Source organism: Dipodomys spectabilis, unplaced genomic scaffold (genome assembly GCF_019054845.1).
Source record: "Dipodomys spectabilis isolate Male_0828 unplaced genomic scaffold, ASM1905484v1 ptg000242l, whole genome shotgun sequence".
NCBI lineage: Eukaryota > Metazoa > Chordata > Mammalia > Rodentia > Heteromyidae > Dipodomys > Dipodomys spectabilis.
Window position 1 is genome coordinate 2,168,702 of NW_024870919.1, and position 13,948 is coordinate 2,182,649.

Consider the following 13,948-nt stretch of genomic DNA (forward strand, 5'->3'; position numbering starts at 1 on the left):
AAGAATGCATGAACAAACTAAAAATTATGTATGGGATATGAGTTTTTTGGAAGGTCTGCTGAAATTATGAACATTTGGAATCTTGGGAAGGATATCAATGGCAATGATTTTAATGTAGATCAATTTTAGACAACACTTGCAAGGATATGTAATCCTATATGAAAATGCAATATTTATTGTTTTTCCATAGCTATACTATTCTATAAATTTGTGGGGAAACAAGTTAAATTATGGAAATATAAAGTAATGTCATTATTTATTGCATACAGTTTTACACTTTAGTTTCTTCAAGTAGACATCCCATTTGTTTCTACTATATAAGAAGGAAAACCCTAAATATTACATTTTGTGCCATATTTCACATTGGGAAGCTTTGTCTATATCAATAAGTTTATGTATTTTGTTTCTGCTTTCCTATTCATAACTCTGTTTCTCATAGTATTCTTCTAAGAATTTTTTCTTTCTCCCAGTTTGGGGCTTGAACATACCTCAAGCTCTCAGTTTGTTTGCTAATAGTAGTAAATCTCCAAAAAGAACCATGTAGTTATTTGGAGATAGAACATCATGAACTTTCCTACCAGCCTGAAAACCATTATCCCTCAAGTTTCATCCTTCTTAAAAACTAGAATTATAGAGATGAGTCATGGACTCCAAGCGTAAATGACTTTTCATGTCTTATAGATTCCTCATGTTTTTTGGTAATTGTAATAATAAACCACCACAGTAAATACTTTGCCTCTGAGTTGGTGGAACTAGAACTCCAAGATCAGAATTGGCTTCTTCTGAGTCCTCTTTCCTTAGTATATTCAATTCCTTCTGCTTCTCTTGGAGGAGAATTCAACTTAAATGCTACCTTTGAGATACTGTATCCACATGCAGTGAACGAGTTTTCGATTTTAATATGACTTCAGTGGGACAGTATCCAACAAATAACATACTCCTTAATAGATAAAAGAAAATCTCTAATAGGAAATTATTTGGTTTGGCCATGGAAATTATGATTATAGTTTTAAAATTAACAAAAGAGGTAAAGTTTTTATTAGAGCTTGTAAAACCAGTATGAAGTCTTGACCTTAGACATGCCGTTCTTAACCTGGCACACATTTAAATTCCTAGTGGTACGGGAGGATTGAACCCAAAACCCTGTACTTGTGAAACAACACCTCTACTACTGTCATACCTGCATATTGTAATTGGATTACTTATTTTGAGGTAGTATCACTATGCGTGGGCCTTATTGGACTGTGGTCCTCCTAACACAGGCAAGAAAACATTGCACCGAGCAAATGGTTAGAGTTTCTGAAACTTCTTTAGTCTGGCCTTGCCTGGAACTGGAATTCTCTAATCTTTGTTTCCCAAGTAGATAAGATTATAGGTTTGAGCCACTTTATCTAGTAAAGGTATACAATTTCAAAATGTCTGGATATTGCCTGTATTTGTGCTTAACATATATACCTAACCTTAATTTTCCCCCTCTTATGTTTAGTACTCTGAGTTGAAAACATTGGCTTTCTTGATATACATGGCTTTGTTTGGAATGGAATCCCATAACAATCAAAAAAATCTCCCAAAAGTTTATGTCAAAAGCCATGGAAAAGAAGACTTCAGGCTGGAAAAAAAACACTAATCCTTAATTTATAAATGCAATATATTTATAGTGTTAGTCAGTGCTTTCTTAAGTATGAGAAGAGAATGAAGGCAGAAATGTGAAAAATGTCAGATATAATTTTGATAACTTTCTAGGTCTCTGTAGAAATTTTGTAGTTGTCACTTCATGTTATCTTACTATCTTAAAGCTTGCTTTATCAAAACCCTCTGGGTAGATATTGCTTGGGCTGACTGGTAATCTTCTCCAAGAAATGAACCTTATTTTAGAAGGCTGATGGTGTAGTAAATAAAGGAATGTTGAGAAAGAGGACAGGTATTGTCACAGAATGAGCCGACCAGGTTCAACAGCTGAACAGCAAAACAAAGCAGTTTCAATTCTGATGATCCACTAGGGAAGATATTTGGATATCTATATACACATATGCATATGCATGCATGCATAAAATCGTAATTCTCCAGTAGAATGTTGAGAAATTTGGCCTGACAATTATAAAACTATATCAAACTGGTTGCAGGAAAGGTACAGTAAAATATTAATATTTTAGCATAGATTTTTGCGTTGATTTTGTAAAGAATGAAAATTCTTCCTTCATTTTATACTTTACAAATATCCTTAGTAGATTCTGTTTTTTCATATTGTAGTAGGAGAATCTATACAATGCTGAGAATTGGAATTACACAAAATATGCAATTTGGCTGGGAACTGGAATTTGAAGTATGTAATCTTAGCTAGTTAAGAGATTGAGATCTGAACATAACAGTGTGAAGCTAGCCTAAGTGGGAAACTTCATTAAATTCTTATCTCCAATTAACCACCAGGGGAAATGAAGTTCCAGTTCAACTTATATGTAGAGCACTGGCCTTGAACACAGAAACACGATCCAGGCCCTGAGTTTAAGCCCTAGGATCACCAGAAACAAAAACACAAAATACAACATGGAATTAGATATTTTATAATGAAGTATATTTTAATACAATCTACATTGTTACAAGGACTAGACTTCAGTGTTAGCTTTATAATCTACCATAATAAGTGATATTGTTCATTTACTAAGCAGAAAGGCTTACTCAGATTTACAAGTCTGAAGGTTTCAGTGCATGTTCAGTTGGTTTTATTGTTTGGAGGGCTGTGACAAGACAATGTCAAGGTGGGAAGTATGTCAAAGAGAAATGTTTTTTTACCTAGAATGATTTAAAGATAAAAGAGGAAAGTATGTGAGAGGCTATGTTCTCATGGGTTTCACTCTAAAGAACGTAATCTCCAGAAGAACTATTCAGGTATTCTCCACAATCTGGGAGGAAGTGGAAAGTATTGTTTCTTTAAAACATAGGTCTTTCTGTGGCATTCTAAATTCAAATGGCAACATTTTCACCAATGGTAATGATTTGTCCAAGGGTGGCAGTAATTAGATATTTCAAGAAATTCTAAGCAGATTTAAGCAGACTAAATATTTTATGGAATTCCTATTAAAATATTTTCTTTCAGACTGACTGGGTCTTAATATTACACATGTGTATATCTGTGTGTTTGTATGTGTATATGTGTTTGAATAAATTAATACAACAATGTTGCAGATAAAAATAGTCCTATGGCCTTTTGTTTTTCTTCTCATAATATGAAAGCCTGTAAAAATTACCAATCAATATTTATTGCAGCATTATTTACCATAGCTAAGATATGGAACCAACCCAGATGCCCCTCAGTAGATGAATGGATCAAGAAAAAATGGTATATATACACAATGGAATTCTATGCCTCCATCAGAAACAATGGCATTGCCCCATTTGTTAGGAAATGGAAAAACTTGGAAAAAATTATATTAAGTGAAGTAAGCCAGGTCCATGATTTCCCTTATTTGCAATATGTAGTATATGTATGAGTGAAGCAGAAAAGGTCAGATAATGTGATGTTAGGAATATGAACCCTTAGATATGTATTTTAATGTTTTTTTTCTTTCATGCATGTGTTTCTAACGCATTTATAAGATTATTTCTTTGTTGCTTTGTATGTCCCTCCCCCACAGTATAACCCCTGCTTTCACTATATTTGATGTCAGTATAACTTGTGGAGGAGATGGGGAAAAACAAGTCGTTTAAGGGTACAGGTGGACCTGTTGCAACAATAAGTACAAGTTGTCATGTCCAAAACGAGCTTTACAACGTCGGTGCGGGGGGTGGGGGGAGGAGAAGGATTGGAATTGGGGGGGTGGGGGGAGGCTGGGAAGGGATGTGAAGGGTAAACAAAGGAGGAGGCTGCAATGCTTGGTAAGAAATGTATGCATTATCCTGCCCATGTAATTGTAACCCCTCTGTACAGTAAGTTCACAAATAAAAAAATGAAAAAAAAATTACCAATCAAATAACATCCAAGATTAAAATATTAGTGCTGTCCAAAGATTTGCATGGAAACCCAAGAACGTCCACCTCATTTCAGACCACCATGTTTTAGGAAAATTTTAAGTCTATAAATTATGTTGTCACCAAGGAAACAACATACAATATTTCTTTTAAAAATACCTAGATTGCAGAACACTTTACCCAGAAAATTGAAGGAATATAATTTATGTGATTTAATATAAATATTTAGACACTTAAATGTATATTCTATTATTATTATTATCATTGTGAAATATCTTACAGAGGGTTTACAATTGTTTCCTCCTCCTTTATTTCCCCATACCATCCCTTCCCCTCTCCCCCTCATCCACACATCCCTCTACCACCACCCTCCCCACCACCCCCTCCGCACACTCTACCAAAGTTGTAAAGTTCATTTAACGACATAACGTCTTATACATCTCATTGTTGTAACATGTGTCCACCTGTAAACCTATTTAAAGTTTGTTTTTCCCATTCCCTCCAAAAATTATATCAACATCAAATACAGTGAAAGCAGCACTTATAGCCTGGGGGAAGTACATACACAGCCACAAAATCATCTTATAAATATGTTGAAAACAATAACAAGAAAAACAAGAAAACTTTTGAATCCGTATCTTGGGATTCATTTCTCCAAACAACAACCTGTCTGACAGTTTCTGTTTGTCTCAGACATATATTAGTTATTGCAAATAAGGGACACCATGGGATCTATGTTTCTTTGGGCCTTACTTTGGGACTTACTTCACTTAATAAAATTTTTTCCAATCTTTCCATTTCCTAACAAATGGGGCAATGTCCACGTATTCTTGATCCAATCAGGGATATGTCTAGATTGGTTCCCTATCTTAGTTATGGTAAATAATGCTGCAATGAGCATAGTGATGCCGGTAGCTTTAGTATGGTTTTGTTTGTGATCATTTGAGTAAATGCCCAAAAGTGGGATTGCTGAGTCATAGGGGAGCTCTATGTGGAATCTTCTGAGGAACCTCCATAACAAATCCCAAAATGGTTGAACAAGTTTCTACTCCCACCAAAAATGCAGTAAGGTTCCCTTCTGCTCACATCACATCCAGCATTTGTTGTTATTAGGGTTCTTGATTATAACCATTTTAACTGCGGTTAGGTGGTATCACAATGTGGTTTTCATTTGCATTTCTTTTCTGGCTAGAGAGGTTGAGCATTTCTTCATGTGTCTATTGTCCATCCTTCATTCGTATTCAGAGAAGTTTCTCTTTAAGTATTTAGTCCACTTATTTATTGGCCAGTTGTTCCTTTGAGGATTTGTTGTTGGGGGATTTCATTTTTTGAGATCCAGGTATATTTTAGATATGAGACCCTTGTCCGATGTATGGCTAGGGAAGTTTTCCCAATCAGTGGGCTTTCTATTGATCTTGCTAGCTATATCCATTGCCAAGCAGAAGCTCTGCAAATTCATTCAATCCCATTTGTTCCACCTTTCTTTGATTTGTTGTATTTCTGGGTCTCTATTAAGAAAATATTGGTCTGGGCAAAGGAGACCTAGGGTTTCTCTTACGACATCCTGGAATGTTTTCACAGTGTCTGCTTTAACTCTGAATTCTTTGATCCATTTGGAGTTGATTCTGATTCAGGGTGATATATAAGGATGTAGCTTTAGTTTTCTACAAGTGATTAACCAATTTTTCGAGTACCATTTACTGAAGAGGCTGTCTTTCTTTATTCATGTTTTTAGGACCCTTATTGAAGATTACAGTGCTATAGGTCTGTAGGTTCATTTCTGGGTTTTCAATTCTATTCCATCTATCCTGAGGTCTGTTCTTGTGTCAGGACCTAGCTGTTTTGATTACTATAGCTTTGTAGTAGAGTTCATAGTTTGATATTTATATTCCTCCAGCACTGTTCATTCTGTTAAGGATCATTTTTCTATTTGGGGTCTTTATTATTCCATATGAATTTTTGGATTGCTTCTTCTATTTCCTTGAAGAAAGAGGTTGGAATATTGATAGGTATCACATTGAATTTGTAGATAGCCTAGGGAAGTATTTCTGTTTTCATGATGTTGATAATTCCAATCCAGGAGCATGGGAGGTTTTTCCACATTCTAATTTCTGTTTTGATTCCCTTTTAAAGTTTTTAAAGTTTTCATCATTGAGGTCCTTCACTTATTTGGTTAAGTAAATTCCTAGGTATTTTATTTTTTGTGGGGCTATTACAAATGAAGTTGCTTTCCTGATTTCAGCCACGCTTTACCCATTGTTGGCATACAGAAAAGGCATTGATTTTTGAGGGTTAATTTTATACCCTGCTACTTTTCCAAAGGTTAGAATCAGCTTGAGTTATTTAGGACTGGAGTCCGTGGGATTCTTTTAAGAGAAGATCATGTCATCTGCAAAGAGGGAGAGTTTTACGTCATCTTTCCCTATTTGGATCCATTTTATGTTTGCATCTTGTCTTATTGCTGTAGCTAGGCATTCTAATGCTAAAATGAAGAGAAATGGAGAGAGTGGACATCCTTGTCTTATTCCTGAGTTAGGAGGAAATGGCTTTAGTTTTTCACCATTAAGTTTTATGCTGGCTGTAGGTTTGTAAGTTTGTCATACACAGACTTTATTGTATTGAGGAATGTTTCCTAGATTCCTAATTTTTCCAGAACCCTCATGACAAAGGGTTATTGAACCTTGTCAAATGTTTTTTCTGCAACTATTGAGATAACCATGTGGTTCTTATCCTTGCTGTTTGTGATGTGATGAATTATACCAGATTATTTGGTTATATTGAACCAACTTTGCATCCATGAAATGAATCCTGTTTGATGCTGGTGTATGATTTTTGGGATGAATTGTTCAAGTCAATTGGCCAAAATTTTGTTGAGAAGTTTTGCATCAATACTCATCAAAGAAAGAGAACAAAGAAATGGGTCTATAGTTCTCTTTCTTTGATGAGTCCCTGCCTGGTTTGGGGATGAGGGTTATGATGGCTTCATAGAATGAGTTCGGTAGTGAACTTTCTCCTTCAATTTCATTGAAGATTTGAAGGAGTATTGGTGTGAGCTCTGACATGAAGGCCTTGTAGAATTCCGCTGTAAATCCATCTGGTCCTGGGCTTTTCTGAGGTGGGAGGTCTTTTATTACTGTGTCTATTTCAATACTTGATATGGGCCTGTTAAGATGGTTTAACTCCTCTTGGTTTACTTTCAGCATTACAATATTTGCTAGGAAAACGTCCATTTCTGCCTGGTTCTCTAATTTATTAGTATAAAAGTTTGAGAAATATTCCGTTATAATGTTCTGAAGCTTAGTTGTTTGTGTGGTGATGTTTCCATTCTCATCTCTGAGTTTATTTATTTGAGTGTATTCTCTTCTTTTTCTCATAAGATTTGCTAAGGGTCTGTCAAATTTGTTAATTTTTCAAAATACCATTTCTTTGGGTTTTTTTTGGTTCTTTCTGTTTTCATATTTGGATTCTAATTTGTTTAATTCTGATGTAATTTTAATGATTTCTTTTCATCTACTGTATTGGCGTTTATCTTGTTCCTCTTTTTCAAGGTGGTTCAGATATCTCATTAAATTGTTGGTTTCAGATCTCTCCAATTTGTTGATGTAGGAACTCAGAGCTATAAACTTGCCTCTCAGTACTGCCTTTGCTGTGTCCCAGAGGAGCTGGTAATTTATGTGTTCATTTTTGTTGAATATCATGAACATTTTAATTTCCTTTCTCATCTCTTCCATGACCCACTGGTCATTCAACAGTGTGTTGTTCAGCCTTCATGTGTTACAGGAAGTTCTTTGGTGGATTTTGGTGTTGAGTTCTAACTTTATTCCTTTGTGGTCTGGGAGAATGAATGGTATAAATTTAATATTTCTGAATTTGGACAAGTTTGTTTTTTGACCAAAAATGTGGTCTGTTTGGAAAATATATTGTGTGCTGCTGAAAAAAAGGTGTATTCTGATGCTGCTGGGTGATATATTCAGTAGATATCTGTTAAATCTAGCTGATCTATGCAGTTGTTTAGATGTGCAGTTTCTCTACTGAGTTTTTGACGTGTTGATCTACATAGTCAGGATAGTGGTTTGTTAATGTCGCCAGCAATTGATGTCTTTGCATCTATGTGAGATATGAGGGAAAGCAGTGTTTCTTGGATAAATTTTCGTGTTCTCTTCTTTGGCAAATATATATTTAGAATTGTAATAATCTCCTGGAGGGGAGATCCCCTAATTATTATGTAGCGACTTTGGTAATCTCTTCTCATTAATTTTAATTTGAAGTCTATTTCTTCTGATATTTGGATTGAAACACCTACGTATTTATAGGAGTCATTTGCTGGGTAGATTTTGTTCGGGCCTTTCACTTTCAAAAGTTGTTTGTTTGTATGGGCAAGGTGTTACTCCTGAAGGCAGCAGATAAAGGAATCTTACTTTTTAATCCAACTAGACAGTCTATGTTGCTTAATTGGAGAGTTAAGTCCATTAATGTTCAGAGTTAGGACTAAGTGGTATTTGGGAGTAGCAGGATACAACTGTAACATCATTATGGATGTTGACACTGGCATGGAATTCATTTCCTTTTTTATCTGACAAATGAATATACAAAATAACATAACTTTAACTAAATATCAAGACCTAACTAAACATATTACCAGAAAAGTCATCATGCAAGCCTTATTGCAACTAGGGTAAAAGAAAAATCTGTCATACTCATTCTGTATTTCTTTTACATGTTGATTTTTTTCTTAAATTATTTACTTTAGCTCGCATCTTAAAAACATTGTGTTAAATGATGTATATTTTGGTAATTAATTTTGGATGCCTCCTTAAATTTTGTTTTGAGTATAATGTCTCACTTCATTTACTAACTCATGAAATGATGCTGATTACAAAACAAATGCTAATAACCACTATTTATAATACACAAAATCTCATAAGCAAGATTTCATGAAGCATTGGTTAACATTTTGATTTCATGGTCTCATGATGATGAGGCCTATCTGCAGGAGTACAGTTGTACCTACATTCCTCAGCCTAAATTTAGCCACAGTTAAAAAATGTTTATATCTTTATCTGTCATCCATCAGAGATTAAACTTGAATATAAAACCTAAGAAAATGATAAGGTAAGAATTTAGCTTTTTTGGACATAAAGTAAACAATATGCCTCATAGAGTAACTCATTAGTTTAAAGTCAAGCTATTTCCCCAAAACATTCTAAATACTTCCTTACAATGTATATTATTCTCAAGAATGGAATGGGGAATGTGAGAAGAAGACTAACCAAGTATTGTCTTCAAATATACATAATTTGTATTTACCTCCTTTTTTGCGTTATAAGCACTTTTGATAAGACTCTTTGAATAATTGTTTTCCTGGTCTGCTATAATATGTCTTAGTTGCATATACCAACTACATTCAGAAAATGGTATGTAGTAATTAGGTAAGGAAAACATATTCAATAAATTGCAAAAAGTATATACCTATAGGGATAATATTTTGAAGAGTGCATTTGAAATATTCTAATATAATTATTAATTTGATTGTACAATTTCACATTGACAGTAATGAAGTAGATTACTTTAATGCTAATTGGACAAGATTGTCTTTCTAAATGAGCAAAACCAATATCTCCTTCTACTTTATCAAGGAAACAACTGAGCAAAAAATGGAAATTAACATATGAATCTATAATATCTTGAATGAATTTTTGTTTATTAACAAATATTAATTTCACAAAGTATTTTATTGTGTTATATACATCTGTCCATATAATGTAGCTTGGTAAATTATATTCCTTTTATTAATTTCATTATCCTATTTTTTTTTTTTAATTTTATTTTATTTTATTTGAGAACATACTGTACAGAGGGGTTACAATTACATGGGCAGGATAATGCATACATTTCTTACCAAGCATTGCAGCCTCCTCCTTTGTTTACCCTTCACCTCCCTTCCCAGCCTCCCCCCTCCCTCCCACCCATTCATACCCCCCCCCCCCCCACCGACATTGTAAAGCTGGTTTTGACATGACATTTTGTACTTCTCATTGTTGCAACAGGTCCACCTGAATCCTTAAATGACTTGTTTGTCCAAATCTCCTCCACATGTTATACTGACATCAAATATAGTGAAAGCGGGGGTTACACTGTGGGGGAGGGACATACAAAGCAACAAAGAAATAATCTTATAAATGCGTTAGAAACACATGCATGAAAGAAACAAAAACATTAAAATACATATTTGAGGTTTCGTTTTCCTAACATCACATTCTCTGACTTTTTCCGCTTGACTCATACCTATACTAGATATTGCAAATGAGGGAAACCATGGGACCTATGTTTCTTTGGGCCTGGCTTACTTCACTTAATATAATTTTTTCCAAGCCTTTCCATTTCCTAACAAATGGGGAAATGTCATTCTTTCTGATGGAGGCATAGAATTCCATTGTGTATATATACCACATCTTCTTGATCCATTCATCTACTGAGGGGCATCTGGGTTGGTTCCATGTCTTAGCTATGGTAAATAATGCTGCAATAAACATAGTTGTGCTGGTAGCTTTAGTGTGGCCTTGTTTGTGATCATTTGGGTAAATGCGCAAAAGTGGGATTGCTGGGTCATTGGGGAGCTCTATGTGGAGTCTTTTGAGGAACCTCCATACTGCTTTCCAAAGTGGTTGAACAAGTTTACATTCCCACCAACAATGAAGTAAGGTTCCTTTCTGTCCACATCCCCTCCAGCATCTGTTGTTGTTAGAGTTCTTGATTTTTGCTGTTCTAACTGGAGTGAGGTGATATCTCAATGTTGTTTTGATTTGCATTTCTTTTATGGCTAGGGATGTTGAACATTTCTTCATGTGTCTATTGGCCATCCTTCTTTCTTCTTCAGAGAAGCTTCTCTTTAAGTCTTTCGCCCACTTACTTATTGGGCAGTTGTTTCTTTGAGGATTTGTTGTTGGGTGGTTTAATTTTTGAGTTCCAAGTATATTTTAGATATGAGACCCTTGTCCGTTGTATGGCTAGTAAAGATCTTCTCCCTTTACAACTGGCATAGTCAATAACTGGGCATTCTCTTTTATCACAGCAGGCAAACGTTTATCTTTTATATGAGTAATTTGTTCTTCAAGTTTCAGAATCTCATTATTCAAGCTAGAAACTTTAGCATCCAAATTTTCTTTGTCAATGACCTTGCTGGTTAGGCTGTGAAGATTCTCCTCTGCCCATTTTTATACTTGACTTCATGCTCAAATTACTTGTTTTCAAGTGAATTAACTGATGTTGAGCACAGATGTAATGCTAGCTGCAGCCTAGCCATCTCTAGTTGTCTCTCCTCCAGGATTTCTTGATTATCACAAATAGACGGTGTTTGTATATCTAAAAGTTGAAATTTTTTCTTCATTTGAATTTTCAACTACTTCACGTATACCTTGAAAGAAGTGCTTTTTGGAGTATGAAGTTAATGCTGTTGTGCTTTTCTCTTCTTGGCTTAGATATTTCTCCAAGGAAAATTGGGATAAAAATACCATTGGATTTGTCCCTTGACCTAAATCTGAATGTCTGAGGAATATCATCAATTTATTAATTCCATCAACAAGAGACTTAAGTTCATTACTGAGTTTAGCATTCCTAACATTTAGAATTCCTTGACTTTGCTTCAGTTTTTTACTGGCTTCTTCTTGTTTAGCATTTAATCTCAGAGATGTGTGGCTATTTACTGAAGTCATCAACTGGCACTTATTACGGCGCTGAATCTTTAGTTTCTTTAATTTCTGCAGAGTTTGAACTTCATCCTCTAATTTCTCTAGTTCTTTGTCATCTAGTCTAGATGTCTTCAAATCAAAGTTGTACAAGTTTTAAGAACTTCTTCCAATGCTGACCCTTCTAGGATGGGCTTGCCTGATTTTTGAAGAATGGTAAAAGCTTCCAATTCTTTCTCAGACAACACGTTCTGTTCATTCACATTCCCACAAAACCATCTCAAAAATGATTCATCTTCCACATTCTCAAACAGCCCAGTCAAAATCTTCTCCATTAAGAATATCAGCTTTGGGATAACCAATTTTTCTTAATGTTTCTACAAACTCATTTCCACAACTCATGGTTTAACTACCTCAGTTTCTTGTACCCGATACTGGTTTATGGTACTGACTTTTAGAAAATAAATCCAAACATAAACATAGCTAATGTTTATACTAAGTCCACAGAGAAAGAGAAAACTGATTTAAGAATCTTATAATGATTCCTCTTGGGGGGGGGGGGGGGGGGAGAAGGAAGAAAATAAACATTAGACCACAAAGCAAAGTATTTTTTAAAGATACAGATAAATGACACATGGTGTTAGGAAGCAGTAGCTGCATTGCCTGGTGACAATAAAGCAAGACGTCTGTTTCAGGTGTTTCTTAGGAAATTACAACAGTAATGAAAATTAACAATAACACCTCTTTGCCAAAAGTAAAATTGCTTAAGAACACACCCTGCATTTTATAGAAAACATGGTTATTATTAACTCAAAGTAAACGGATGGAACAAACCCAGTCGTCAAGTACCAGAGCAGCCTTTTCTCCTGCTTTCCAAGCAAGAAAACGGACATTTCCTCTCTCTGAGGAAGACCCAGCAGAGTCCGTCGGCACTCACCGACCTCTCAAGGCTCCATCTGAGACTCCCCAAGTCAGCACCCGGTAAGAACGAGCCAGCACCTGTGATTTTCAAGAAGCCCAGCGCCGGGGTCGGGGTCGGCCCCCGCAGGCCCGGGCTCACCACGCCCTTCTGGGCTGGCTTCGGTTCGATCCATCGAGACACTAGTGCGCGCAATAAAACACGGAACCGCTGAGCCCCGAGCCGGGCCCTGCAGGGTCCGCTCGCGGCCCGCGAGCCGCTCCGCGGAGCCCGCCCCCGCCCCCGCCCAGGCGCCCGCCCCGCTCCCCGAACGCCCCCCCCCCCCCCCCCCCCCCCCCCCCCCCCCCCCCCCCCCCCCGCCCCGCGCCCTCAGAGGCCCAGGCGCGGAGCCCGCCCCGCTCCGCCCCGCTCCCCGAACGCCTCCCCCCCCCCCCCCCCCCCCCTCCCGCCCCGCGCCCTCAGAGGCCCAGGTCGCGGAGCCCGCCCCGCCCCGCCCCGCCGCCCGGCCGCCGCCGCTCCCCGAACGCCCCCCCCCCTCCCCCCCGCCCCGCGCCCTCAGAGGCCCAGGCCCGCGGAGCCCGCCCCGCCCCGCCCCGCCCCGCCCCGCCCAGCCGCGGAGCCCGCCCCGCCCGGCTGCCGCTGCTCCCCTCCGCCCCGCTCTGCCCCGCGCCCTCAGAGGCCCAGGCCGTGGAGCCGGCCCCGCCCCCGCCCCCGCCCAGCGGCCCCGCCCCACAGCGCCCCGGCTCGCAGCCCGCCCTCCCTCGAACGCCCCCCATCCCGTCCCTCCCCCTCAGCGCTATTCGCATTCCGGAGAGCAGCATCGGAGGGCGCAGAGAGAAGGTCGCAGCCCACCCCCCCACAGCTCTGTGGCTCCACAGCCCCGAAGCGTCTCACCTCTCATTTTATTTTCTGAGTCTAGAGTCTGCATATGAGAAATCTAGAATTTTGTTTTTCCACACTATGGCATATTGCTTTAATATGAAGGTTTCCAGTTCTATTTTCTTGAAGATGAAAATGATTTCCTTATTATGTGTGGCTAAATAATATATCATTGTGCATATATGCATATATGTTATAATTTCTTTAGTCAATCAGTGATTAAGGAACATGTAGGTTGATTCTGTAGTTATTTTATGTTTTTTATGTGGGAGAAGGAAGGATGGAAATAATGATGTTTGGACTGAGAAACATGCTCTTTAGGCAGGCACTATAGTATTTGAAACATCCTTCCGCTGCTCTTTCATTAGTATTTCAGTAATGCATTATATTCAAAAAGTAAAATTTAATTACATTTGCAAAGGAGTTCTTTTCAGTATCAATATTATTTTTATTACAGTTTTACATTTAGTATGTCATATGAGTATGGGGGTGTATGTGA

At 37.6% G+C, this 13,948-nt stretch overlaps 1 pseudogene; it reads right to left on the minus strand.

Moving 5' to 3' along the window:
- Nucleotides 1–10,973: 10,973 nt before the first annotated feature.
- LOC122124713 lies at nt 10,974–12,193 on the minus strand (annotated as a pseudogene).
- Nucleotides 12,194–13,948: the final 1,755 nt, after the last annotated feature.